Consider the following 27,717-nt stretch of genomic DNA (forward strand, 5'->3'; position numbering starts at 1 on the left):
AGGAAACGCCACCTGGAGGATGGGAGGTAGGCCTGTGACCAGGAGTCCAGCTTATCACAAGGAGTTTGCTCAACAGTGCAGGTCCTAGGAAATGCTATTCATCTCAGCAGAGCCTCCTACAAGGAAGTGACTTCTGTATTTCTCTAGGCTAGGTACAGAGAAATATAACATTTTGCTCTCTTTACAGGTGGAAAGTGTGTAGTCAAATCTCACCATTTGCACTTAGGAGCTTAGCAGGACAAGACTCAGACTCATGTGTGTGTGTGTCTGTGTGTGTGTGTGTGTGTGTGTGTGTATGTGTGTCAAGTAAACACTTCTCAGACTGGATCCTGACTTCACTCCTCCATGGCTGAGTGTCAAAGACCTAGCATCATCACCCAGGAAGCTAGCTCTTCACCATTCAGCCCAGACCTATAGAAGGAGAAGCTCTGGCCATGGGCCAGCAATCCAGGCTTCGCATGCCCTCCACATGATTCTGATGCTCACTGAAGTTTGAGGACCTCATAGCAGTAGCTGAAATCTGAGTCACTCTCAAAAGGTCCAATGTGTAGATCTCACTCCAGAGAGTACAATCCATTTACCAGCTTGTAAAACTACCTAGATGTTTTTAATACATAAACTTGTTGTATAAAATTAACGTCAGTGAACTAATTTATGAATACCTTAATTTTTTATAAAGTCAATTGTATGTGCATGTGTATAAACTTATAATGAAGGATCCTTATCTTTCATCAAAATTCAAATGGGTCTGTGCACTCCTAAAAGTTAATAATATGAAGATTTAAGAGAAAGTATATACTTCTATCTACTCAATGACTTGGAGACTTCATCAAGAAAGTAAAACAGGGCTGGAGGGATTGGTTAGTGGTTAAGGCATTTGATTGCAAAGCCAAAGGACCCAGGTTCGATTCCCCAGGACCCACGTTAGCCAGATGCACAAGGGGGCGCACACGTCTGGAGTTCTTTACAGTGGCTGGAGGCCCTGGTGTGCCCATTTTCTCTCTGTCTCTCTCTCTCTCTCTCTCTCTCTGTCCTTCTTTCTCTGTCAAATAAATTAACTAATTTAATTAAATATATATAAAAAGAAAGTGAAACAAAGAAATGAGGCCAGAAGTGCTAAAGTGGTATGAACTAACATTTTCTGAGAAGTACCCATGTTGTTCCATGTATCTTATACAGGGACATTTTTTGAGATGAGGTTTCTTACTGGTCTGGAGCTTTCCAACTAGGCTAGACTAGCTAGCAGGGAACCCCAGTGATCTTCCTGTCTCCATCTCCCTAGCACTGGGATAACAAGTGCATGTCACCATGCCGAACATTTTACTGCATGTACTGATGACTGAACTCAGGTCCTCATGCTTGTGAGGCAAGCATTTTAATGACGGAGATATCCCTTGAATTTATTTATTTATTTATTTAGTTCTCTAGGAAAACAGGCTACTCTGTTGGAATATATCTTTTTAATTTGACCTCCATGAACTCCTACGAGCTATGTCAAGGCAGACTTTAGCAACAATCTAGGGAGATAAATAATGATTTCTCTAATAATCATCCCTAAATGGCCAGGACTTAATAACTAACAGCTTACTTTATTAAGCAAGAAAGTTCTGACCTCTATGATTAACTTAAAGAAGCCTGCTTAGAAGTGCATGCACTTTTCTTTGTTTCTGAAAGAAATCCCTGAGAGTAGCTTTACACTGTTGGAGTCCTTCATGGTCTATAAGAAACAAGCTTAAACAAGGCCCATGCTTAAATTTTTATTTGAGAAAGAGAAGGAAAGAAAACGGAAGAAAGAGAGAGAAAGAAAGAAAGAAAGAAAGAAAGAAAGGAATTAAGCAGAGAGAAAGAGAGAGGGGAAGGGAGAATATGGATGCACCAGAGCCTATAGCTACTGTAATCAAACTCCAGAAGCATGTACTACCTTGTGTATCTGGCTTATGTGGGCCCTGATGAATCGAACCTAGGTCCTTTGACTTTGCAGTCAAGTGCCTTAATCATTAAGCTATATCTCCAGCCTGCCTTTTTTTCTTTTAAACACATATATTACTAGCTAGTGAAGAAGTAGGTTCCATAACATCTTAATTTTTTCATTTTTTTATTTTAGAGAGAGAATTGGTATGCCAGGGCCTCAGCCACTGGAATCAAATGTCAGACGTTTGTGCCACCTAACAGGCATTATGCTTGGCTCACCTTTGTGTGTCTGGCTTACGTGGGACCTGGAAAGTCAAACGTGGGTCCTTAGGTTTCATAGGCAAGCTCCTTAACCCCTAAGCCATCTCTCCAGCCCTTAAATTTTTTAAATATTTTATTTATTTGAGAAGAGACAGAGAGAGAATGGGTACGACAGGGCCTCTAGCCACTGCAAACAAACACCAGACACATGCGCCACCTTGTGCATCTGGCTTTATGTGGGTACTGGGGAATTGAATCTGGGTCCTTTGGCTTTGCTGCAAACACTTTAATAGCTTAGCTGTCTCTCCAGTACCTGACAGCTTTCTTAATATTTTTTCCCCTTCTTCAAATTTAGGACCAACCAGAGAAGGCAAATCTGCTCTTCTGACCAATCACATAGAATGTCCTGCTTCTCTTATCCATCCTTAGCATCTGCATTCTGATAGCCTCCAGTCAGGCCATGCCTGTAGCTCTCCCTTCTTTTCACTACATTGCCTCCCCCATTTCTCTATCTGCCCTTGATTCTCTGCATCAAAACAAATGATCACGACTGGCTCCATGGCTATAGCAAGCTCGGAATCAATGGTCTTTGCTTTTTTTCATCTGGCTGGCCATCACTTATTTCCATGGTTTTTATTACAGGCTTGCCCTTTATGGTTTCCGCAGTGATAAACACTGCTAAGAGCTCAACACTGCACCTACTGACATTCTGATACACTGGAAAGTCAGCTCAGGGTAGGGTTTTCCCCAAAGCACCCTTCTGTCATCTCTCCCATTGTTATTTATTTGTCAACTTCGCATTACCATAATGAAGTACTGAGGCAGATAACTTATAAACAGAGAAGATTTATTTAGTCCAAGATGGGGCAGCTCCACTGGCCTCTGATGAGAGTGACAGGCGGTGGCACATCGTGTTGGGAGGGTAAGCAGGAACAACCGGACACATCGCCAACAGGAGCAGAAAGAAAGAATTAGGCATGGCAGGCTTGATCTTTGCAAAGCAATGCTCTGCACAGCACTCAGGGGGGTTGCAAAAAAAAAAAATTACCATGTGGTCTTGTGCAAACTGCCCAATGACCTAAGGGCTTCCCATAAGACCTTAGAGTATTTTCACATATTCATACGTTCATTACTATCATAGCCTCCTATTGGGTGTGAGGCAGGAAGGACAGAGAAATAGGAAGAAACTGAATTGCAGAAAGGTTACTTGGCTTGGTCAAGATCGCATGACCGTGACCTGGCCTTCCTACATGTCATTCTGTTAAGCTGAAAGGTAGGGTCACAAGATATTAAAGTCACCACATCGCCAACTACACGGTTTGGGTGGGACTTGTCTTCCAAAAGTTTGTGTTCTGGAATCGGGGTCTCCAATGCCATAGTATTGAAAGGTGGTCGGACCTGTAGGAGCAGGTGAGTGAGTATATTACGGCCACCCTCATGACAGATGAATGCTAGCCTCACAGAGAGAACTGGATCTGGTTTAGTCCAAAAGATTGACTGTTGTGTGAGCCTGGCCTCCCATTTCTCTTTCTTCCTTTCTTGCCACGTGACTTCTCTATCACGTATGTGATGCTATCTACTATGAGGTTCTAGTAAGAGACTGGCTCTTTAGACTCTCCAGCTGTCAGGACTGTGAGCCAAAGCAAGCTCTTTTATTTACACATTACCAAACACCAGACTTTCTACTATGGCAAGAAAGAGTCAACGAGAATACCAGCCCACATCTTGCTCATGCCCACACCTATCTCAAAGCAAAGGCATTCTCAGCCTTCTTTCTCTGCTTGCCTTGTCCCCAGAAAGCATGGGATGAGTGTTCTCTTCCCAGCCTCTTGTTGATGTGGTGGGGTTGGGGAAGAGTGTTGCTGACTCATATACAGCCAAAGGAAAATGTTACTTAGAGCAAGTTGCACAAACCAACTTTGCCTCTTGCACAGGAGAAGCAGCAGGCTGATCACCAGCTCACTATGGATGCACACCTGCCTCCCTCAAGTTGCCCAGCTCTGGACAGAACCAGATTCCCTAGACTCCCCAACAGATTGCATTGCAGAGTCGCAGAGGGGCCTTCTGTCAATGTGGCTGCAAGCAGTCTTGTACATTCTTGGCAAAAGAGAACTTTGATGGGAGGAATGTGAAGATCCAGCAGAACTTCTAGCAGTTCATGATGTGTGTTTACTCATGGAATGACTCATGCGTCCTCTTAGGCACACACAGATGCACACATATATGCTGACAAAGACTTTTAACTTGCACTCTCTTTTGATCCTGAAATTTTACTTGGACTGCAAACTGCACTTTACAGGAAAAATTAAAAAAAAAAAAACTAACTTGCCGGGCGTGGTGGCTCACACCTTTAATCCCAGCACTTGGGATGCAGAGTTAGGAGGATTGCAGTGAGTTCGAGGCCACCCTGAGACCACACAGTGAAGTCCAGGTCAGCCTGGACTAGAGCAAGACCCCACCTTGAAAAACCAAAAAAAAAAAAAAAAAAAAACAACAACTAACTTAAAATATTCTAATCACAACAAAATATTCAATAAGCAGTTTGCTACAAACATCCAAAATGAGGTAGCTCTGAGTTGGCATGACAGCTTTTCATTGTGCCTTACAGACCCTAGTCCATTAAACATTGGTCTAGGTTAGAATTGACAAAGATTTTCCATAAAGGGCTAGATCATAAGTACCTCAGGCTCTATGAAATAGTTTCTGTCACAACTATTCAACTCTACTGGAGTACTTCAAAAGCAACATAGGTGGGGGTTAGGGAGACGACTCAATCAGGAAAATGTTTAGTATTCAAAGAATGAGGATCTGGACATAGATTCCCAGGACACACCAAAAAAGCTATATTTGGTACATGCCTTAATCCCAGCCCTGGAAAGGCAGAAACAGCTTGCTGGCAAAGTAGACTGCCTAACTAGCCAAATCCGTGAGCTCCGGATTCAGTAAGAGACCCTGCCTCGCAAACTAAGGTGGATGGGCTGTGGCGATTGCTCAGCAGTTAAGAACACTTACCGCAAGCCTGAGGGCCTGAGAGGGCACCAGGCTGTGTCCTCTGCATCCCCATGCCATCTGCACCCCCAGTCCCGAAGGGAAGTAGACAGGAGAACTACCGCAGCTCATAAAGACCCCAGGTCTGCTTCCAGAAAGAGACTCTGTCTCATGATGACAAGGACGAGTGACAGAGAATGATGCCTGCCGTTCTTCTTGGGCTAACATGCACCTGCTAGCATGTGTGCACATAACATGTCTGTAACACACACACACACACACACGCACACGCACACACACACACGCACACATGCACGCACGCATGCAAATAAGGTGAAGAGTGATTAATAAAGACACCCAAAGTTGACCTCTGGCCTCCACATGCACATGCACACCCACACAATCCGGGGCCACACACATACAAACATTCATAGACACCACACACATACATGCGTGCAAAAGCTTTTATTATTATTATTATTTTATTTTTATAATTAACAATTTCCATGATTGTAAACAATATCTCATGGTAATTCTTTCCCTCCTCCCCCACACACTTTCCCCTTTGAAACTCCACTCTCCATCATATCCCCTCCCCCTCTCATCCAGTCTCTTTTATTTTCATGTCATGATCTTTTCCTCCTCTTATGATGGTCTTGTATAGGTAGTGTCAGGCACTGTGAGGTCATGGATATCTAGGCCATTTTGTGTCTGGAGGATCACTTTGTAAGGAGTCTTACCCTTCCTCTGGCTCTTACATTCTTTTTATTATTATTAATTTTTTGTTTATTTTTATTTATTTATTTGAGGGTGATAGACATTGAGTGAAAAAGGCACATAGAGAGAGAGAGAGAGAATAGGAGCACCAGGGCCTCCAGCCACTGAAAACGAACTCCAAATGCATGTGCCACCTTGTACATCTGGCTTATGTGGGTCCTGGGGAATCGAGCCTTGAACCAGGGTCTTTAGGCTTCACAGGAAAGTGCTTAACTGCTAAGCCAACCCTCCAGCCCGGCTCTTACATTCTTTCTGCCACCTCTTCTGCAATGGACCCTGAGCCTTGGAAGGTGTGATAGAGATGTTGCAGTGCTGAGAACTCCTCTATCACATAATTTTTTGATGGTGTGCACAAAAAAATCATTAACTCCTTTAAAAGAAGATGAGAGAAAGGGAGAAGAGATGAGATGATGAGATTGACTCAATCCCTACACTAACTCGATTCCAGTGAGTGGCTACCATATTGAAACTTAGAACATATCGTCATCCCAGTGCAATAAAACGCATCTGTAACCATCTTTAAACTACATCAAAATTCTTTGGATATCAGTAGGGGGATCAAAAGCATTTTATTCCCTATGCTACTAACTCCTAGTCATTTTGACACTTACTCAATATGAATGATTTTATAATAGCATCTAGTGTGAAAGTTTCATACTCTGCACAAAATTGCCATGGTGTGATTTTAAGCAACATTTTAATTTTCACCAGAGATGAAGTGTTAAAAAGTGTGTGGAAATTTTATTTAGAAGACTTAAGAATGGCAAACCAAAGCTACCTACATGATAAGGACGACATGGTCTGTTGGTTTTCATTTATCTTTCAAAAAATATATTAGGATGCTAAAGTTCAAAACAATAACTTTAGATGTGCTTAAAAGTGATGGGGAATGGAAAGAACAAAATGGGCACAATATAAAGATAGCCATGTCTAGAAGAGATGCCATTTAAAGTGACCTTCTAGTGCCTGAAACATTTGAAAGGGAATTTGCATGAACATTACTTCCTGTGATATGGACCTATTTCTACTCTAAGCGCTTACTCTGTTTTCCTCAACAAGTAGGAGTCAGAAGTGGATGTGAGGCAGGACAAAAGCATCACCTTTAACACTGGGAGCTGTGAGTCTCCAGTAGATGACCCGGCGGCTTGCAAAACCAAACAAGACTTTCAATGAAAATGGCATCATAGAATTTCCTACATCTTCATTTGATTTGCATAAGTTTCATTTCTTGGGGGCTTAGGTCGACATGTAGTAGATTGCTTGCCTATAATTCCTTTCTTTACAGAGAATGCACATTTCAAGAAAACTAGCAGAAAACAAGTAGGCAGAGAACAGAAGCTCAGATTCATCTACTCACCAAGGATCTCCTCAGAGGCCCATTGAAAGTGGATCCAGGGCTGGAGAGATGGCTTAGCGGTTAAGCACTTGCCTGTGAAGCCTAAGGACCCCGGTTCGAGGCTCGATTCCCCAGAACCCACGTTAAGCAGATGCACAAGGGGGCACATGCGTCGAGAGTTCATTTGCAGTAGCTGGAGGCCCTGGCACACCTATTCTCTCTCCCTCTCTCTCTCTCTCTCTCTCTCTCTCTCTCTCTCTCTCTCTCTTTCTGTCTTACTCCTCCTCCTCTCTGTCACTCTCAAACAAATAAAAATAAACAAAAAAATTTATATATATATATATATATATAGAGAGAGAGAGAGAGAGAGAGAGAGAGAGAGAGTGAGAGAGAGAGAGAGAGAGAGAGGGGAAGAAAGAAAAGAAAGTGGATCCAGAAGCAGCTGGCCACAGCAGAAGTGATATGCCCTTACCCTCCAACACCTAAGACCAGAACCGACAGAGCAGGGCGTCAAGAGTCAGAGCAAGGCAGTTCGCATCATGAATTTGAAGCCCACACCACGACAGGAGATCAGAGAGATCTCCCGTGTTCAGTTAAGCTTGACACAGAGAAGTCCAACAAGCCCCGTTCCAGACTGTGTAATTTTATAATTAAAGATCGGGGTGGCCAAAATAAATAGCGTGACATTAATCAAGTCTTTAAAATGCTGGTGTGCAGACCAATCTCTCTTGTTTCAAAGGAACTTCGACAACTTTCAAAAGCCATCATCTTGTGCAAATGGCATGCTATGTTAGGACTGTTTAATTAACTCTGGTATCAAAAGGCAGATGTGGCTCCAACAGGAGTCCCCACATCACATACTGTGGCAGCTGCCTGCACACCACTGTGGCCCCACTCCCTATGTAACCACTGCCACTCCCTATCCCTCAGCAAGTCCCCTTTATCCTCCAGCTCTGTTTCCCTGCATAAGAAAATGGGAAGCCCCTCACAGGAACTTTAGGAGACATGACGAAGCTTTGAAGATAAACCCAGTGAATTTCACTCAGACAAAGATAAGTCGTAGGTTTTAGAAACAGTACTTCTCAAACTTTTATGAAATATGTGTCACCGGGGGATTGTGTTAAAACCAGGATTAGGCAGGCCGAAGATTCTACACTTCTAACCCATTGCCAAACACTGGGGATGATGCTGATCTACGGACCACACTTTCAGTAGCAAAGCAAGTGGCATATGGATACTCCGTGATCAAAGAACGGCCCTTAGGCTTAAAATTGATAGTGTTATTCTTTTTGTTCTTAATTTTTGTTTATTTTTATTTATTTGAGAGTGGCAGACAGACAGGGAAAGGGAGAAAAACAGAGAGAATGGATGCATCGGGGCCTCCAGCCACTGTAAATAAACTCCAGATGCATGCACCATCTTGTGCATCTGGCTTACGCGGGTACTGGGGAATCAAGTTGGAGGGATGGCTTAGCAGTTAAGGTACTTGCCTGCGAAGCCAAATGACCCACGTTTGACTCACCAGGACCCAAGTTAGCCAGATGCACAAGGGACATACTTGACTGGAGTTCGTTTGCAGTGGTTGGAGACCCTGGCATGCCCATTCTCTCTCTCTCTCTCGTTCTCTCTCTCTCTCTCTCTCTCTCTCTCTCTCTCTCTCTCTCTCTCTCCCTGTCCCTCTTTCTCTGTCAAATAAATAAATAAATAAATTTTAAATAATTTATTTTTAATTATTTATTTATGAGAGAGAGAAAGAGGCCAATAACAAGAGAGAGGATGGGTGAGCCATGGCCTCCAACCACTGCCAATGAACTCCAAACGCGTGAGCCCCTTGTGCATCTGGCTAACTTGGGTCCTGGTGAGTCAAAGGTGGGTCATTTGGCTTCGCGGGCAAGCACTTTAACTGCTTAGTCATCTCTTCAGCCATCTGGCTTTTTCTGACAGTCACCATGCCACAGGTTTCAAGTCTTGTATTGTAGGAAAAGGGTGTTTGCTGTAACCAGGAAAAGGTGAGGGATAGAGAAAAGAGATTTGTTTATTTATCACATATCTGTATAACGGAGTTAGACAAAAACCATGATCTATGACTTTGTGAGTCATCCAAAAGAGTTGTATTAACAGGGTTACAATATTAATCAATCTGGGGCCTGGGGAGATGACTCAGCAGTTCAGAGCACTTACTACTTAAGCATGAGGACCTGGGAAGGCCTGAGATCCCCCAAATTTGGCTCCCCAGAATTTGTGTGACAAAGGTGGGCATAGGCACCCCTTTCTATAACCCCAGAAAAGGGGGAACGTGGCTGGAGAATCGCTGGGGCTCGCTGACTGCAAAAGCCAGCTAGGAGTTGAGGGGAAGCCTCCGTCTCAGGGAAATATGCAGATGAGCAACAGGGACGGACAACAGGTCACCCAAAGTTCTACTTTAGCGTCCACACGTATGTGCACAGTGCGTGTTTACCTACACAACCACACTCACGTACATCACCACACGTACTCTGCACACACAGAGACCTCCTCATGCTTATCCATTCTCTCCATGTAATCAGGATTAGTACATTCCAGGGGGGAAGGGGGTATTTGAATCCCATCCTTAGTATGTAGCAAATCTTTCTCCCAACCAAAGAAGAGACAGATTTTAAATGGCATCCAGTCTGCACATGACATATGGTTAGTTTTTTCACGTGTGGTATATTCAATTCTAACAAGAAATCTGCAGGTGGATTGGATTATCCCTGTTCCTTAGATGACAAAATGAATTTGAAATGATTTGATACTAAGTCTATGGTCACACATTTAGTTATGGCTCTGCTAAGATTCAGTACCCTAGCTGTGGAACCCCAAAGCCTGAGCAATTTCTTTGTTTGCCAGCCTAAAATCCCATCAAGCCCATAGTTTGACTGTGATTAGTCTCCAAATTTACATATGTTCCATTCTTGAATGCTAGGGATATTTCTAAAGATACTTCCTGTCAAGTGACTTCTAGCAGCTTGAGGATCTAGGATTTTACAAACATAAGGAGTCTAATTCCCCCATTCAAACTCACCAGTCCAGAAGACTGTCCTCATACTTGATTAGGTACCATTGTTAGATATGGAGGAATGTAAGCTCACAAAGCACTACCATCAGATAAATAAATCTGTTCCTAGAAAACCATAGACTAAGATGAATAAGTAACGAGGAGAAATCAAATGACAATTCATGTCTGAAAAAAATGCAAGGTCCCATGAGAAAAATTGGATGGGCAGCCTCTGAGATGCAGGTAGTAACAATGGTAGGTATATGTTACCTTGGATTAACTGAAGGTGTGAATGCAGTATCTTTGCAAGCCTGTCCACCAAGGAAAACTTCCTTCCTGGCTTCCAGCATGTCCCAGTGAATGTACTAAGATGATAGGGTGGACTCAGGTCAGTTTCCCAGGGCAGTCGTGGCTCTCTGTATGCATGAAACCCAATGAGCGCGGAACGCTGGAATGAGATCAGGTGGGGTCTCTAAAGGACCACAGGAGAGGAGAGGCCCAGTGAAAATCATCCATTTATTTGTTTTCTAGCATTGAGGATATAACTTGGTAGAAGGGCACTTGCCTAGCATGCAAGAGGCCTTGGGTTTAAAGTTTAGTACCAAAAAAAAAAAAAAAAAAAGAACGTTATATTTCCCTTTAGGAACTTAAACATAGAGATGCTAGTTAATTATGCCTCTGGGCTTGAGGCACATTATAATCATTGTGTGCTCTGGTTTGCTTTTGTTCCTTTTTCCCTCATTCTGATTTCCCTCCTCTCCCCAGGCTTCCTCTGTGGTGTGTTAGATATGCATCTTTGAATAATTTTATGGATATATGCAAATTGTCATTTGCATGAATGATTCAATTCTGGGTTTCTTTTTTTTAATATACAAACACTCTCCAAAGGAGATGTCGCACTTGCTACTGAAAATGCTGCCAGCAAGTTGTAGCCATTTCAGCAGGACAAAATGGAACTGAGCAAAAAAAAAAAAATAATAGATGTCACACCCCAATAAAGAAGGGCAGAGGGAATTGTCCTCTAAACCCAGTTCCACTCATTCTTCAATGTCTTTTTGCTGAACGGCTCATCCCGAGACCTAAAGATGGCTATGAACACAAACAGCTACTAGAAAACCAGACATGGATACTGGTGAGGATTCACCCATAGACAGCTGGTGTGGTGGCGCATACCTTTAATCCCAGCACCTAGGAGGCAGAGGTAGGAGGATCAAGGCAACCCTGAGACTACATAGTAAATTCCAGGTCAGACTGGGCTTGAGCCAGACCCTTCCTCAAATCAACAAAACAAACAAACAAAAAAATTTACCCGTGGTCTAAGCATGGGAGGCAGGTATCACAACTTGTCATAGTAGATTAATTTTATTCAACCTATCCTTCTTTATCTATATATCACACTTCTAATAATTACAGTGTACAAGCTACGATTTTACCTTTTTAAACTCTAAATCTACATTAAAAGACTTAGGAAAGGATTAAGCAGGAAACTACCAGAATGATCTTCTCTCTCCCAGGCCCGAGCTTTTCCATGAAGCAGACTGTCATGAAGATTACAAAGTAGAACTGTAAAACAATGAGTGGTGCTGGAGAGATGGCTTAGCGGTTAAACGCTTGCCTGTGAAGCCTAAGGACCCCGGTTTGAGGCTCAATTCTCCAGGACCCACATCAGTCAGACACACAAGGGGCTGCCCGTGTCTGGAATTCGGTTGCAGTGGCTGGAGGCCCTGGCATGCCCATTCTCTCCCTTCCCCGCCCCCTCTCTCTCTGCCTCTTCCTCTCTCTGTCTGTAGCTGTCAAATAAATAAACAAAAAAAAATTTTTAAATGTGTGTTTATATTGCCTGAAGAACATCCAAACCAAAACCGGCAGGTGGGCTTCTGAGGTTGGGTCTATACCAGTGACTCTCACACCTCAGCAGTGTATTGGTTATTTTCCCTGTTGCTGTGATTTAAAAAAAAAAAAAAAAAAAAAAAAACTGGGCTGGGGAAACTGCTTAGTGGTTAAAGCACTTGCCTGCAAAGCCTAAGGACCCTGGTTCAATTTTCCAGGACCCACTTAAGCCAGATGCACAAGGGGGCGCATGCGTGTGGAATTTGTTTGCAGTGGCTAGAGGCCGTGGCACACCCATTCTTTTTCTCTCTATCTGCCTCTTTCTCTCTCCTTCTTTCAAATAAAATAAAATATTAAAAAAAAAAACAAAACTGAGAGCCGGGCATGTTGGCGCACGCCTTTAATCCCAGCACTCGGGAGGCAGAGGTAGGAGGATCGCCGTGAGTTCGAGGCCACCCTGAGACTCCATAGTGAATTCCAGGTCAGCCTGGGCTAGAGTGAGACCCTACCTTGAAAAAAACAGAAAAAAAAAAAAAAAAAAAACTGACAAACGCAACTTGAGTGATGAAGGGTTCATTTGGCTCACAGTTGTAAGGGACATCACGGCGGGAGGTCATGACAACAGAATCCTGAGTCAGCTGCTCATGCTGCGGTCAGGAAATAATGATGGACATTGGTACTCAGCTCACTTTCTCCTTCTCTAGTCTGCCCTTCCCCCAACCATGGAAAAGATCCTTCCACATTTAGGGTAGGTCTCTCCACTTTAATTAATCTAGAAACTCCCTCACAACAAGTGCCCAGAAGGACTTGTGAACAAGGGACCTATTCCCCAGAGTGGCTCATTCCATCTAAGAAATTGCCCTGTGATTCCAGTGAAATTGATCCGTGGCATCCTCTTTGAGAATCATTGCTGATGCGGTGTCTGGGTCTGGATGTTTTAAAAGCTCAGACAATGGACCAGGGACTCTCCGTTCTCTCCTTTTGTTTATGCAATGTGTGGTTGTTTCCATGGTCCTCGTCAATGAAATAGCCTTGTTATCTACAATCCTCACAACCCTTGTGTCGCAGTCAGGTTCGCATTGCTGGTAGAAATCACCCAACCAAGAGCAGCTTCTGGGAAAAAGATTTATTTTGGCTTACAGGCTCGAGGGGAAGCTCCGCGATGGCAGGGGGAAACGATGGCATGAGCAGAGGGTGGACATCACCCCCGGCCAACAGAAAGTGGACCACAGCAACAGGAGGGTGTGCCAAACACTGGCATGGGGAAACTGGCTATAAAGCCCATAAGCCCGCCCCCAACAATACACTCCCTCCAGGAGGCATTAATTCCCAAATCTCCATCAGCTGGGAACCTAGCATTCAGAACACCTAAGTTTATGGGGGACACCTGAATCAAACCACCACATTCTGCCCCTGGCCCCCATAAACTGATATCCAGACATGATGTATTCAGTCTGACTTTAAAAGTCCCCATAGTTTTTGATCAATTCCAATGATGTTCATATATCCCCATAGTTGAAGATCTTTTAACTGAGCCGTAATACCAAAAAATAACCTCAAAAAACCCATAATGGCACAGAATAAATATTCACACTGCAGTAGATGGCATTGGGCATAGCAAAGAAACATTCAACCAATACAAGATTTAAAACAACCAGGGCAAACATCAAACTCTGTAGCTTCAAGTCCAGCAACTCTAGCCAGTGACAAATCTTCAAGTCCGAAAATTCTAATCCAGCAACAAGTCTCTGGCATTCCAATTCCGCCCCTCCAGCTAGGCTACTCACAGTCCTGGAGAACTTCATCGGGGCCGGCAGCTCCTCGGCAGCCATCTCATGGTCCCGGCATCTCCAATGGGTCTCCACTGCAAGCCACGGTTCATCCTCGTAGCCCCATGGGGTCTCTGTGCAGGCAACCAGCAAACCCGCTTCACACTGCCCATGGCCATTTCCAAAACACAAGACCGTGTTGCAAACTCAATGACCCTCTTTACAGCATTTCTTCTCCACTATACCAGGTAAGGTGCCAATTTGTTAATCCAGGGGGGAATAAAGCAGACTTTGAAGACTAGGACACCCCTTGAGCACTCAGGCCCCTTCAAAAGAGTCTACATTCTTCTTGTTGCCCCAGCACAGGTCAGCTAGCCCAGTCTCATAGGTTGTAATCTCTCAGTTGCAGCTGAATGGGCAAGAGTTCACCCAAAGATTTTTCTTTCTGTGCCATATACCTCTGCTCACACCAGTTCATTTCTACGCAAAGCAACCCTGCACAACTTCTCAGGACACATGCATAAGAGCAAGCTTCTCACACAAACTACTAGCCCAGTCCAAGCAAAGCTCTTTCTCACCCTCATAAACCAGACCTCACAGTTCATAGTTGTTACTGCATTCAGGTCTTTCAGCTCTGACCAGGATAGACCATCAAGCTGTACTTACAGCACTGCAAGGCATCTCTTAGGCCAACGTTTCAACTCCTGCCACATTCCTCTTGAAAATCAGCTCCAAAAGGCCAAAGCCACAGTCAGGTGTCTAGCAGCAACCCCACTCCTCGGTACCACTTTACTGTTGCAGTCCGGTTCGCATTGCTGTTAGAAATCACCCAACCAAGAGCAGCTTCTGGGAAAAAGAGATTTATTTTGGCTTACAGGCTCGAGGGGAAGCTCCACGATGGCAGGAGGAAACGATGGCATGAGCAGAGGGTGGACATCACCCCCTGGCCAACAGAAGGTGGACCACAGCAACAGGAGGGTGTGCCAAACACTGGCATGGGGAAACTGGCTATAAAGCCCATAAGCCCGCCCCCAACAATACACTCCCTCCAGAAGGAATTAATTCCCAAATATCCACCAGCTGGGAACCTAGCATTCAGAACACCTAAGTTTATGGGGGACACCTGAATCAAACCACCACACCTTGAAATACATTTTTTGGAGCACGATTTTTGGCCAGTTCCTCCCGCCCCCAACCGCCACCAAAATCTGTTTTAGGTATACCCGATTACACTGTGTCCTCAATATTTTTTTTTAAACATGATCTGTCAGTTTCTCAGAGAGGACTGTTAAAATCTCTCCCTATGTTGTAGATTTTCAATTTGTCCTTGCATTTTTGTAGGTCAAAGCTATGATGAGAATTGGAAATTGCTTTATGATTCTTCTTTCTTGTAGGTCTTCCATTACTATAATGCATATTTCCTTTTTCCTTCCTTCATGCTATTACCCTTGCGCTATATTTTGGCTTTGGAGCATTATTGCTCCCGATTCCTTATTATTAACATTTGCCTGGTATATAATTATCTTTTCCTTTATTTTCAAGCTTTCTGCATCATTTGGTTTTATACCTACTTCTTGTAAACAGCTTATAATGAGATTTTTAAAAATTCAATCTGAGAGTCATGCCCTTCACATAGGTTGTGATTCCCAGTGTTTCCCCTTTCTGCTATTCTGTTTTGTTTTCAGTACATTGCTGGTTCTCTTGGCTTTTCTTCTCCTGTCTCTTACTGGTAAGATTTGCTTTATTACATTTCTTCTCAAATTGCTTGGAAATTCATCTATTATTTCTATTATTTACATAATTGCCTACATAACTTTCACATGCCAGTTGAAAGATGTATCCCAAAGCTAAAAATTAAGTTATATGTTTATTCAACAAATATTTGATACCCATCTACCTTATGTGAGACATTGCCCCAGACTGGAGATTCCACAGGGAGGAAACACAGGAACCTCATGGAATTTCTACATGTGAATGGCAAAGATCCATTTGAGAGAAAACAACTGACTTTTGTAGAAGAGAAAGAATGGGCCGGGTAAAGGTAGATTATTTTGGCACGTCTCCTTATCATTTACAAGGTCCTTGTGGGAGAAACCAGGCCATTCATCCTGTAAACTTTCCCACAGTCAGGTTATTTCTCATGGCATACCCATGGTATAGTTTACAATGTTCCCTAAACCTATTTTTTTAATAGGAAGGTGCTTACTTCAAACACAATATTACGTGAAAGCACAGCAGATAAAGTGTAGAAAGCCTTAGAGACGGGTCTTGTGAGAGAGCTTGAACAAGACTCAGAGGCCACGACGTAGTTTGGGTCTAAATGACTTCAGAGTGAAGAACTAGTAGAGAAATGAAGGTTTAGGCTCAAAATGAGCATCTGATAGGATAGCATTAAGTCCTAACTGCTAAGTTCCTGGTAAGGAAGCTGAAGCTCTAAGGTCAGGGTCTAAAGGACAATTGCTACCCTGATGCTAAGTGGCATCTTCCCTGTCTACTGTTCTCTTCTCATCTATCAGTGTTATGTGTGGACCACAGATGCCAGGGCTCTTTTAAACCCTTTGACCAGAAGTGTGATGATGCTCTTGCACTCTGTATGCAGCTTCCTCAACGATCACAGGGTCACATGGTCCAGATGATTGTGCAGATCCAGAGACACAAGCTGTGGTCACTGATCTGAGCAAAATTGACTGGCCCATGAGAGGGTCTGATGTGGCTCCTTTTTTGAGGGTGGGGGGCTTTCGCTAAGTCAGCTAACCAACCTGGAAATCCTCCTAATTCTAATTAAAACTGCCAAGCGGGTGTTTTTCTTTCTTGTTGTCCATTCCACATTGGATGTGGAAAGCATTTTGCTGTGTCCCTGATGAACATCCAGGTTCAGTGAAAGCACAGCTCCAGGGTTTATTAGAAAAGTAATGAAACCAAAGCAAGTCAAGCGTGTCAACAAAAGCAAGAAAATTTAACAGGGATGCCCTGTGCGGATGCAAAGACTTTCCTATTTTTATGTTTTGGGGCTGTACCTCTCTTGCCTTCTTCTCTAGGCTTATATTAATTGCTAATATGCAATCAGGAGCTGTTATTTTCACACCCTCACATTAAGAAGCAGAATATTCATAAATATTTACCAGATTGTTATATGTGACATATAATTTCTTCTCTCTCCATAAATTATGAACTCATGTGATCCAGCACTAGGAGGAGAAAAGTTGCAGGAAGACAACAAACAAAAGTGGTAATTGAAATGGCTGGCCCTTGCTTTGGTAGTCTCCCAGAGTCTTTTTTGCCCACAGAATCCCACTATGGATAAAAGAAAAGTTTCTCCAGGCTCTGACAGGAAGTAGCTTAAATTAAATATCCACATCCCACAATGAAGTCAATCCGTCTGACAGTGTCCTGACTTGGGGTTCTCATACTGACAAGGGTTCCAGCCATCAACCATTAAGAGCTATTCTCTAAACTAGCTTCTGAATGGGAAGAAAGCCAAATTTTCCAGCTTCTCCACGAATACAAACATCTTCACATTCGCCCCTCCTCTTCAGTTCTATGCCCAATTCACTTTTGGTTGTCTCAGGCAATGAAAACTAATCTCAAATAAGAACTAATAACCAAATGGTGGATAAAATCCTAATCCACAAAGGATGCTCTGCCTGGATAGGTAACATACGAGATTAAGAGACCCTTGCTTGGTTTTCAAAACCAGTCACCTGGTGTTTGCATCTAACCCTATTGACTATTTCATTTGGTGCTTTGTGTTTTTCAGTTGATTTCTACCATTCACAAATTACGAAGGGTTCCTATAAAGATACTGGTCAGCCATTTCTGTGTTTCTGTTGTATTAAAAAACAATCTTCACAGAAACTGAGCTAGTACATTCAGTTTTCCTTGTCACTAGTTTTTTTAAAAGTACAGCTGGGCATGGTGGTGCACACCTTTAATCTCAGCACTCAGGAGACAGAGGTAGGAGGATCATCCCGAATTCGAGGCCACCCTGAGACTACATAGTGAATGCCAGGTCAGCCTGGGTTAGAGTGAAACCCTACCTCAAAAAAAAAAAAAAAAGAAAGAAAGAAAGAAAGAAAGAAAGAAAGAAAGAGAAAAGGAAAGGAAAGGAAAGGAAATATAGCCAAGAAGCAAGCATGAAAAGGCATAGGGGATGCATTTTCCTAAGTGAATGAAGCCAAGCTATATATTCTATGATTTATGTCTGGAGAAGGCAAAAGGATGGAAACAGGCAGTAAAGACATGAGCAGTTCCATGGGCTGGAGGCAGGATGGAAGGATAGCGCGCAGAGGAATCTCTAGACAGTGGAACTTTAGCACATTATAATGGTGGACGCATGCAGTTATACATTTGTCAAACCGATAGAACGCACAAGACCCAGGATGAGCCCCCGGTGGAAGCGGTGGACTTTAAGTGAAGGTGTATTCGTGTAGACACTCCTGTTGTAACAAGTGAACCACTCGGGGACGGAGGACTATGGAGGATGGGGAAGCTTTTGGCAGAATGTGGTGAGAGAGGAGATATGCCAAAATACCAGTATCCTCTGCATTTGCCGTGAAATTAAAGCTGCTTTAAAAAGTAAAGCCAGTTTAAAAAAAAATACATTCAACTCTCCAAAAATAAAAAATGCATTTTTATAACATTCATGCAAATACATAAGATATGCATATAAACAGTTGTCCACATGTACATTTTCACATATATTCATACAAAATTTCATTCCCAAAAGATGGCCATGAAATAGACTTGATTTTGCCTCTTTGGTTTTCTTTACTCTTGCTTATTTATTTTTAACCCTTTGAAATAACGTTGTCAAGTCCAGAGCCAAGGCCCTCATAGATTCCATGCTTTGACCGAAACACAAGGTTTTATTTCCAAGCCTGCTCGTGTCAATCACTTTACTTATTTCCTATGCATCTCTAAATCCATATTTTATGCCACATTGCAATTAAATCTTCTTCAACAGATACAGTGCAGTACCATCCTAGGGCAAGGAGGGACGCAGTGACTCATAGGCGATAAAAATTCACAGTAAAGCCACAGATGTAACAGAGTGAGAATTACCACACCAGCAGGAACTGCAGATAAAAGGGGATTACACGGGATGAAACACAGTAATTGACTAGAAGTCACCGAAAAATACCAGATGGATGTCACTGCTCTATATAACGCTAATGTGCCTGTAGACTTTATTGAGCCGCACCAGAGGTTCACTTTCAGTATTTTCTTGAGTGTAATTGAAGTTTATTGATATGCCATTATTGCCCAGTTTAGATGTGATCATAAAAAATACAGTTTGATGTACTTCCATCTCCATAGAAATATTGGGCTTTGCTGCTTAAAGTAAGACCTCTTAGTCATAACTATCATAATATTTATTCCTCTTTCTCCATTAGTCCTTCACATAGAATATGGGCAGTAACTGCTCTGGATAGCACTGAAATTGCAGGGGTATTTTCAGGAATGACTGGTGCATAAAAGATCAGACATGCAATTTTGGATACTACGGAGGGAGATTTACAAAGGTTTTATATTTTTAATATATCGAAGGTAAAAAAAATTATGTGCTGAAATGAGTTGCCATAGGTGGTATGGTTGCCTATTAGTTTTCATGGGTTTATTTCCCATTTAGTTCTCAACAGAGGAGTGGGATAAAAATAACTATCTGCCCGTGCTAGAATATTCATTCTGTAAACACAGACATCTCAGATCTCAGCAAAAGGCCTCCCAGCATAAGCAAAGGCCATTTCCCTCAGCAACGACATTTGAAATTAAGTCAGAAATAATGGGTGTGAAAACGATTGCTTCTCAGAGTAGCAAAGAAACACCCTTCCTGGGAATTCCATCACCGACAGGTTCGTCTAAACCTGAAAGAAGCTGCTATAAAGCCCAGTCAAAAGGCCACGCAACATGATTATGTTTTCACAAGCTAGAAGCAAATGCCATTACTAAAGAGCACAATTTGATTCTGAGCCACGTTGAATAAAGCCAAGAAGAAAAGAACCTTGTGCCCTGGCCACTGTAACCAAACGCTTCCCAGGTAAAACAAAAGCAGAAGAGGCAGCTCCTGCACATGTATGCCATTCCCCAGGGACACAACCCGGTCGTCCCATCCCAAGCACACTGACTTTGCTCAGGCTGCCCAGCTGCAATGCTAAGAGACATGAGCTACACTTTCGGTTAGAGAAGCTTCTCTTTTCAGATGGCAGTGACCACTGGGACGACCCAAAAGGTACCATAGTGCTGGCAAGAAGTAACAGAGGAGTGCTCAACACTGAAACATCTCGATCACACCTTCCGAGGCCCAGGGTCCATTGCAGAAGAGGTGGCAGAAAGAATGCAAGAGCCAAAGGAAGGGTAGGGACTGCTTACAATGCAATCATTCAGACACAAATTGGCCTTGATAGCCATGACCTCATAGTGCCTAATACGACCTTCACAAGACCCTCATAATATGAGGAAAAGATGATGACATCAAAACAAAAGCAAGACTGATTGTGAGAGGGATGGGATATGATGGAAAGTAAAGTTGTGAAGGGGAAAGTGAGAGAGGGTAGGGAATTATCTTGGCTTATTGTCTATAATTATGGAAGTTGTCAATAAAAGGGTTGGTTTTTGTTTTTCTTTTCTTTTCTTTTTTTCTTTTTTTTTGTGTGTGTGTGTTTTTTCAAGGTAGGATCTCACTCTGGTCCAGGCTGACCTGGAATTCACTATGTAGTCAGGGTGGCCTTGAATTCACAGCGATCCTCCTACCTCTGCCTCCTGAGTGCTGGGATTAAAGGCGTGCGCCTCCACGCCTGGCTAAAGGTTTTTTTTTTTATTTTTTTGTTTATTTTTATTTGCTTATTTGAGAGTGACAGACAGAGAGAGAAACAGAGAGAGATGAATGAGCATACCAGGGCCTCCACCCACTGTAAATGAACTCCAGATGCGTGTGCCCCCTTGTGCATCTGTCTAACATCGGTTCTGGTGAATCAGGCCTCCAAACAGGGTCCTTAGGCTTTACAGGCAATTGCTTAACCGCTAAGCATCTCTCCAGCCCCCCGACTTAAAAAAAGAAAAAGAGCAATGAGCTAGCGAGGAGACAGTAAAGACTGTTTCTTCTACCCGAGCTTCCAGCCTCGGAGAAGGAATTCTTTGTGCAGGTATGTGCGTGTTACATGTGCATGCAGGCATGTTCCTATGTGGGCGAGTGCATACGCACAAGTGTGCACGCAGAGGCCAGACGACTGCTTGGGGTGTCACCCTCCAGCACACCACTAACCTCTTTCGGAGACAGGATCTGTCCTTGGTCTGAAACTCTCCAACTGGGCTGGGCTGCTTAGCCAGCAAGTGCAAGACTCCTGTCTTCACCTCCCCAATGCTGGGATCACATGCTGGAGATCACATTCAGGTCCTTTTGCTTGTGAGACAAGCACTTTACCAGCTGAGTTATAGCCCAGCCATGGCTCCACCCTCACATAGGAATTCTCCGGGGGGTCACCCATGGACGACCTTTATGGGAATATCTTGGAATTTGTTAAATATTCAGATTTCCAGGGCTGGACAGGTGGCTTAATGGTTAAGACATTTGCCTGCAAAGCCAAAGGACCCAGGTTCAATTCCCCAGGACCCACGTTAGTCAGATGCTCAAGGGGGTGCATGCATCTGGAGTTCGTTTGCAGTGGCTGGAGGCCCTGGTGTGCCTATTATCTCTCTCTCTCTTGCTCTCTCTCTCTCTCTCTCTCTCTCTCTCTCTCTCTCTTTCTCTCTCCCCCTCTTTCTCTGTCAAATAAGTAAATTTTAAAAAATTCAGATTTCTGAGCTCTACACACCAGAGCACTAATTTAGACACTGTGGGAATGATGAGCAGGCAATCTACAGCTCCGAGAACCAACTAGAGTGAACCTCATTGGCCAGGAAGTTTGAGGAGCACTGCCTGAGAATTTATAAAGAATAAGGACCAGAGAGAGATGGTTCAGCACTTAAGAGGGCTTGCCATTTAAGCATGAGAGCATGGCAGGCCAGAGACCACCAAGTTCAGTTCCTCAGAACCCATGTAAAAAGCCGGGCATGGCCAGGCACATCTATAACTCCAGTTCACATGAGACGGAGACCAAGAGTTGTTGGGTCTTGCTGACAGACAACAGCTCCCAGTGGAGGGCGAGGCCCAGCTCCAAGGAAGCACGCAGATAGGCAATAGCAGAAGGAAGAATAGATGTAGCATTCTCCTCTGGCCTCCGGACGCACACACATGGCTGCATGAATCTAAACACACACACAATGCATATATCTATATCACACACACACACACACACACACACACACACACACACACACCACTTAAAAAGACTGGCCCCACACCTCGGTGCATCCGGGACAAGGTCGACTAGCCATGCAATGAGCAGAGGAAAGCGAGATAAGTATAGTCACCGGGCACAGCTGGGCCATGTGGCAATCGTAGAGAAAGTCAGCAACTCCCAGACAGGGGCCATGTCTTCTTCCTCTGTTTTATGACCCTTCTGTTCCCCAATTATGAAACAAGAATGATCACACGTACACAGGCATACTTCCATTTTGCACCTCTCATACAGTCAAGAGCATTATGCTGAAAGCACACCGGAAAACCAGATGGGGCTACTATGAAGGTTCCACACCAGCACACCTCTCCCATCTGGTATGTCTGCTCTCTTCCGTCTTCAGCGTCATCTCCCCGTACGCGCATGTTCACTATGGAATCCAGATTCCCGTTTGGGCTGAGGGCTATGTACAGCAAGCACCCAAGCAAAAGCCAGATTTCTTTCTTCCTGCTTGTTTTTCTCTCAAGAAAGAGTCGAAGCACATTCATTCACTACCAGTCTTGAGTGATGACTTCGGGCCAGATTCTACCTAAAGTTCTGAAGGTACTAAAATATATGAAGCATGGCATACACCCTGAAAGAGTCTATCCTAGTCAACGTGACTACAAAGGACTGAGTTAGGTCCTAATTCATGCGTGAACAACCTAGTGCCTACTACCTTAAATGTGACTATATTTGCAGATGGGCTCCTTAAAGAGATAATTAAGGCAAAATGAGATCATATGTGTGGGCTGTGATCCAGTAATGCTAGAGTCCTTTTAAAAAAAGTGTTTATTTATTTATTTATTTACTTGAGAGCACCAGAAAGACAGAGAAAGAGGCACATAGAGAGAGAAAGAGAGAATGGGCACGCCAGGGCCTCCAGCCACTGCAAACGAACTCCAGATGTGTGTGCCATCTTGTGCATCTGGCTTACGTGGGTCCTGGGGAATCGAACCTTGAACCAGGGTCCTTAGGCTTCACAGGCAAGTGCATAACCGCTAAACCTTCTCTCCAGTCCATCTAGAGTCCTTTTAAGAAGATGCTATGGGGCGGGGGGGAGAAATTAGGACTCAGAACTTCACACAGAGATGACCACACAGAAAGGTTGTAATCCTGAAGTCAAAGACAGAGGCCACAGAAAAAAGCAACTCTCACAGCTTGACCTTGGACTCCTACTGTCCAGAAAGATGAGAAAGTAAACGTCGGGTGCTTTAGCCAACCCGTCATTCTGACAGCTTTGGCAGAGTGATAGAAGCCCCCAAGCTTTAAGGGGCAATCTCGGGGCCTCTTCCATTAGAGGAGAGTGTCAAGGCTTGCAGAGGCCGCCGCTCCATTTCTTTCTGTGGTAACAAAGGGCCACACACTAGGTGGTTTACAGCCTTGGAAATTCTTCCTCAGACTTCTGGGGCTGCTGGGATCAGAAGTCACACCAGCAGGATTGAGCTCCTTCTGGGCCTCTGGACATAATCTTTCCTAGCCTTGTCTTCGCTTTTGGTGACAGCTGGCAATCCTCAGTCTCTGCCTCCACCGTCCCCTGATATTGTCCCTGTGTGTGCCTTCACATGGTCATCTTCTAATAAGGACACCAGTCAAAATTGTGCAAGACTTGCCCTCCTCCTGTATGGTCTCATCCTAACCAACTATATCCTAGATCCAAGTAAAGTCACATTCTGAGGTATCAGGAGTGAGGACTGGGAAGATAGCTCTCAGTGGCTAGAGGTGCTTGTTTGCAATGCTTACTGGTCTGGATTCAATGTCCTAGCACCCATGTAAAGCTAGATACAGAAATCAGTGCATGCATCTGGAGTTTGTTTACAGCAGCAGGAGGCCTTGGCATGCCCATTCCATATATGTACATATTCCAGGAGGAAAGGATTCAGTTCACCATTTCTGAGAGTTTCTGAATTCCCAGGAAGGAAACCCTAGCAGCCAAGAATTACTGCTTAACTCTGGTCACCTGTTCATAGGTAGGCTTATAGTCCCCTCTCCCTCTCTCTCATTTCCTTTCCAGACCAGGCCACAGTTGATTGAACCAGGGTTAGGTGAAAGATCTAGACTGGGCCAGGGTCTTTTCCCAGGAATTTAGAACTGAACACAAAACAGTAACAGCAGAGATCCGCTTTGGGGCTGAGTCAGTACTAGGGAGGGCTCAGTGAATTGCTCTGCCTATACTATAGAGAGAAGCAAGAGAAGCCAGACTCCTGGGAGAAAAGAATGACGCTGTAACAATAGGGAAACAGAGCCTCCCCGAGGTTTTGCCAAATTTTTAGTCCTTATGATGACCTCGGCGGAATCCCAGCTGTCAGTTCTATGAACTCACACTCTGTTTCACTCTGTGAAACACGCCTACTTAAGTGGGGGATAACGACCCCCCACTTTGCTTAAGTTGTTGACAGTACATGTAACTTCTGCAAAGCCGTTGTAAAATATCACAGGGCACATGAATGACAGCAAAAGTCTGAATTGAACAATAATGCTATGCATATATCTGATGTCACTTTCCTTGCCCATATCTATTACTCATTTTATATCCCCAACCCTAACCCTAGCACATTGAGCCCTTTCTGGGGTTGGTTGCAATTGTTTTAGTGGCTTAGACATGCCCAGTTTCAGCTGGTGAAGTCTTCATCCCAAGACTGGAAATCATGTAAGTGAGACAGAGAGCGAGAAGGAGAGAGAGATCAGGCATAACAGTGCATACCCTTAAGTCCCAAGACCAGGGAGTTCGAGACAGGAGGATTGCTGTGAGCTCAAGGCCAACTTGGGCCACAGAGTTGAGTTTCATGTCAACCTGGACTAGAGTGAGACCCTGCTTCAAGACCAAAAATTAAAGCAGCTCAACAAGTTTAGCCCACAAATCAAACATCAAAACATAATGGAAAATCATTTCTATCAATCACAGGTGACTCCACTTAGCAGCTTTTGTGAACAACAACAACAAAAATTGTGGAGGAACAGGAGGATATTTTTATATCCTGAGCTGCATTACAAAGCATGAAGATGATCGTTTGTGCAGTGCAGCTTCCGACTTGGGCATCAGTGTCCGCCACAGAGGCCACGGTCAAAACAACTGGTGCTGACAAACACCCCATGCGCGGATCAGGAGCACCCCGGGTTTGTTTTCTGACTTACTGAGAGGGCTCACAGACTGCACACATTTCTCATTTCCAAAGCCAGGGTTTTGTCAAGCCTGTCCCAGGCTGGTACAACTGAGCCAGATCTCCACCACCCTCCTTGAAAACATGCATAAAGCTAAGAAGCTCAAAGCAGGCTCAGGGCACCAAGAACCAGCTGCCTACTCCTGGAATGTGGGCCCAGCCTGCTGGAGTGATGAAAGCCCAGGCCAGGCCTCTCCAACACTTTGATTTGCAAGAACAGCGTGACATCCATAGCAACGTGGTTAACGTGAAAAACACAAGATAAAAACATTCCATTTAATTAAAAGCCCACAGTTCAATGGTAGTATAATTATTACAAGTGCATTTTATGGCTGTCTGCATTCATGTTGGGTACATAAATTAATATGCAAATTTCCAGCCCTTCTCCTGTTCTGAAGAAGTCACCCTATCAATCTTTTCTCCTCCGCATGTCAATGGTGTAAAGTGCGGCTTTTTAAATGCAAAATAAAATTCACATTTATGGTCTTTCAAAAAATCTGTCTGAGCTAGTGAGCTTTGTTTCAGATGAAGAGTGTTTAATGGACAGAGCTCACCTCTCTCACCAGGGCTGTTAGGACAACATGGACAAGGCCTTTACGTGTCTGCCTTCTTAAGGCTGGTCAGGATTAGAGACGACTTTCAACCTCAAGGACCACCTATCAAGGTATTTGTGATTCTCTGTTCAGTCCAGCAAGGACCCTCTTATGGGAAAATGTTGTGCTGATTCACCGAAAAGCAAATTCCCAACCCTAGCCAGATGAACTTGATATTACTCACTATGGAAATACCACAAGGAATTACTTAACAGACGGTGTGTAGTTCACATGCAGGCACTGAACTCTAAGCAGCAGTTTGGTAAGAATGGGATATGCCGATGCCTAAGAAGTGGTGTGGTAGGGATGGAATATGCCTCCTGGTCTCATCTCCCTTTCTTTTATTTGAGAAAGAGAGAAAGGAGGAGAGAGAGAGAGAGAGAGAGAAAGAGAGAGAGAGAGAGAGAGGCAAATGGAGAGAACGGGAGCACCAGGGCCTTCGACTGCTGCAAACAAACTCCAGACATGTGCGCCCCCTTCTGCGACATTGCACGCTTGTGTCACGGTGCATCTGGCTTTCTTGGGACCTGGAGATTCGAACGTGAGTTCTTAGGCTTCACAGGCGAGCACCTTAACTGCTTAGCCATCTCTTCAGCCCAGACCTCATCTATCTCCTTTATAGAGTTGCTACACTATAAATCTATCTGGCTCTATAAATTGACCACATGTATTTCTCAGTAATGTCTCAATAACTTATCTCAAAAGATAAGTTGCTTACAACACCCTAAAAGCTATTTTGGATGCAGACTGTCCACCACAGGCTCTTGTGTCTGAACACTTGGTCCCCAGCACGTGGCATATTTTCAAGAGATTAGGAGGAGGGGCCTGGGTAGTAGAATAACGCCTCTCAAGGACAAATTTAGCAGCTTACAGCAGGGCCCGTTTCCTGCCCTCTCTCTGCTTCCTGACCTGTTCTGATGTAGCAGCCTCACACTCTTGCCAGCACAGCCAAGGACTTCTTCCACTGCCCTGTCCTCCCCTCCATGAGGGGCGGTACCTCAGACTGAGAGTCAAAATAAGTCCTTCCTCCCTTAAGTTGTCATGGCAACAATAAGAGTAATTAATAAAGAAGAGTGAGTTGAATAGTCATATAGAGTTCCTTATAAAGACCTGAACGAGAGACTTCAATGTGCACCTGAAAACTCCAGAACTATCCCAGCAATCTCTCTAGAGCCAGAGAAAATACGTTTATATAATTTACAAAATGCCCCAGAGTTAAAAGGGACAATTATTACATACTTTGCCAGAATCTAAACTCCTGAAATAAAAACATCTCCATAGACTAAGCCTTTGGGATGAAAAATTCCAGCTTTCCAAGAGCAAGACGGGCTTTAAAGGAGCTGAGTGTCTTAAAGGCTGGGGTATTCATTACTGTGACAATTATAGAATGCAAGCAAAATGGGAGCCAGTATTTGTCTTGCTACTAGTGAAGGAGGAACAGGAGAAAAGATTGCTTGTTACAGGTAGTCAGCCAGGGACAAAGGCCTAAGGAGAACAGAGATGCCACCTTGCCTGCTCTGGCGGGACTAGAACATGCGTCTTGTCCACTCTCATCCAAGATGGCTACCAGCAACATCTCAGCAGTACTTCCCACTTAAGCATCCTGAAGTTCTCCCTGGGCCCAGGCTGGCCCCTCCTCGAGTCAGCCTCTGAGTGCACCAGCCAATCTGGCTTCTCCTTTACACACTTGAGTCTGATGGATATCCACCCCGCATTGGTGAGCTCTCCCCTTCCCAGCGGGGGAGGATTTCCTTTTGTCT

Source organism: Jaculus jaculus, chromosome 3 (genome assembly GCF_020740685.1).
Source record: "Jaculus jaculus isolate mJacJac1 chromosome 3, mJacJac1.mat.Y.cur, whole genome shotgun sequence".
NCBI classification, from domain to species: Eukaryota; Metazoa; Chordata; class Mammalia; order Rodentia; family Dipodidae; genus Jaculus; species Jaculus jaculus.